Source organism: Lolium rigidum, chromosome 7, assembly GCF_022539505.1.
Source record: "Lolium rigidum isolate FL_2022 chromosome 7, APGP_CSIRO_Lrig_0.1, whole genome shotgun sequence".
Classification (NCBI taxonomy): Eukaryota; Viridiplantae; Streptophyta; class Magnoliopsida; order Poales; family Poaceae; genus Lolium; species Lolium rigidum.
Genome location: NC_061514.1, coordinates 175,009,742 through 175,012,846, shown reverse-complemented (window position 1 = coordinate 175,012,846; position 3,105 = coordinate 175,009,742).

Here is a 3,105-nt window from a genome sequence, read left to right as displayed (position 1 = left end):
TTGAATGAAAAACAGCTGAATTTAAACTAAAAACTACCCTACTCGCCGTCGGTCGGCGGGCGCGACGGCCCAGCTTCGCTGTCGTTTTTCGCCCGCGTCATACGCTCGCGCCACTATCGGTACTAGGCGGTCGATGGTGAGGCCTCAGTAGCGGCTCGCCGCTGGATCATCGTCAACTATCGTCTCATGGTGAACTCGGCGTTCAGGGTAAGCCGCTCAACTTCATGACGGTTTTCCTCGGCGAGGGTACACGCGTTCAGCTCAAGGATCCTGTGTCACTTGACCTCCATGAGGAGGCACCCAGCCTCCCTCCTAGTCAACCACTCGTGGGAGGCCGCCATGACGCGTTGGAGGAGCTGTTGGTTAGCCTCCTCCAGGGTGAGCATGGCGTTTCTATGATCGTGGGCCAGCCAACAAGACTCGAGTATTGCCGTCTGCTCTGGATCGGGCGGGGGCTACTCCTCCTCGGTCACCTCACGATTTGAAAGGACGAGATGTCGCCTAGAGGTGGGGTGAATAGAAGTTTTAAAAACTGTTACGAATTTGGCTTGTAATAATGCGGAATTAAACTAACATTTGTTTTACAAGCACAAAACATAAATATGATAAGCTCAACTAAGTGCAACGATAACAACTTAGATAAGCAAGATAGGCACAAGATATAAGTAACACACGTCATAGCAAGGTATATGTACTTCAAGCACGATGGCTATCACAAGCAAAGTAAACTCGGGTATAGAGATAATCGAGGCACGTGGAGACGAAGATGTATTCCCGTGTCCCCCCACACAAGGTGAGGTACATCACGTTGGAGAGATGCGGCTACAACGAAGGTCTCCCGAACGCCACGAAGGCTCATCTTCTTCTCCAAGCCAATACCACGAAGGACAAAGGACTTTCCCTTATGGCTAGATTTTCTCCACTCCGGAGATGGCAAGCTCCACAACCACTTCACGGTCTCCACAAAGGAGAAGCTCGTGCCTCTTCACAATCTTCCACGAAGAGGTCACGGGAGCACCAACCGCCAAGCCAACTAGGTGGTCACCCCTCCAAGAGTAACAAGCTCACGGTCTCTCACTCGAACTAATCGTATTGGAGATCTCAACACTATGCAAGAATGCCAAGCAATAACACAAAGAAAAGTGCTCAAATCTTTCTCTCTCAAATCATACCAAAGCAACAAATTCTATGAAGGAACTAGAGAGGAAGAACAATGGTGGAAATCAACAAATGACTCCAAGATCTAGATCCCAAGTGTTTCCCTCACTTAGAACAGGAATTGTTTGGTGGAGGTTGTAGATCTAGAACTCCTCTTTCAAAACCCTCAAGAATATGCAGGAATCATGGGAGGAATGAGAGGGGAGGAAGCAAGCTCAAGAGGTTCAACAGTGGTGGCCAAAAACATGTTCAAAAACGCCCTTTTTTAGGCAATCAAAATATGAGCGTTTGGGGCAAAAATTGAGCCAACCCGGCGCTGAGCCCGGCAGGCCGGGTTGGCTGCCGACCTACCCGGCAAAAGCACCCGACCTGCCGAGCTACACGCCGAAAATGCGACATCCGGACTTCGATTTTGATGATCTTCGACTCATTAGAATCACGACAACGAGCTCTAAAACATTATGTATAGAAACATCATAGTCCAACCATTAAGTAAGAACAACAATATAAAAGTTTTGGCCTATCTATAAAAAAACAAACCAGTAAAACCTCCAAACATGAAAATGCAATAGAAGATGCATACGAGTTGCGTTTTAGATGAACTTGGACTTGTTGTAAAGCTATCAACAAGCTCAAGAACCTAAAATAAAGAAACACCAAGAAGAAAAAAGAATATAGGGGTGCAAATAATGCAAAGGATTGAACTCCCTTAAGACAATGCGATCAAGTTACTCAACCGAAAGCCCCCTCTTGATAGTGCGACTATCTATCCCTATAACCCGGTCTCTCAGCAACCACCTTGAGACCGGTAAAAGAAAAACATATCAGGGCCATACCTTTGTCTTGCACATCCCGCTTGATCTTGATGATGACGCTTCATGCTTCATTCAAGCTGAAATGCCCACTTGATCATTGTTGCTTCGTGAAGACTCATGATGGCTTCCCCATACACCACTATGGGAAAGCTCCATTGAGGAACATCTTCACAAGTCTGTTATCACCAAATGGATGGCAAGCTTCAAGCATGATCTTCTCGATATACACATCTTGAACTTGCCCTTCTCAACCTTGATGACATCCATACTTGATGCCATCCTCACATGGGCTATATGAGATCATACTTCTTGATGCATGCCCACACTGGCGGGCCTACATGTATTCATGGGTATTCACATGAATACCCATTTTTTTTGCCAAAAAAAAATCATGGTGTATACAGCTTACAGCCCAGCAAACCAACAGCCATCTTGGCCCAATGGAAAGGCTCGATCCAAAGGAGGCAAAGCGGCGAGCAGAACTAACTCACATCCCAGACTCGCACGCATCGCTCCAGACTCGAGGCGTCTCTGCGTCTGGCGATTCCGAGGCGAGCGAAACAGAAAGGTCTTCGCGTCTTGCAATTCAGAGACGTAGCGTCTAGGGCGAGCGGCCGGAGCATCGCCTTCTCCACGTCTCTGAAAATTGCGAGGCGAGCGGCCGGAGCATCGTCGTCTCCGGCTCTCCGCGTCTCTGCTGCCGGAAGGTCCTCGATCCGGCGACCAAACCCCTCTCGGTCTCAGGCTCTCACGGTAGGTTCTAAAAATCCAATTCCTCATCCAAGTTCTCATCCAAGTTCTTTCATTCCCTGATACTCCGTATTAGTAATTAGTCCATAGGCAAGTTCGATCAAATTGAAGGCAGCTTCTAGTTTTAATATCCTTTTTTAATTTTCGAACTAGCAAATCAGAGATAATTTCTCTTCCAAGTTCTAATTGGAGTATCTATTTATTTGAACTAGCAAATCAGTAATTTATCTTTTCCAATTGTTGCAGCTGTACTGGAAGTTGTGTTTAGAAATTAAGAACGAGAGAGATGAAGGGGGCTTGTGGTGATTTGCGGTTGTTGTGGGACGAGCTTCAAAGAAACGGAAGAATGATTCAACGTCAACACCAAAACAGCCAACTCCTG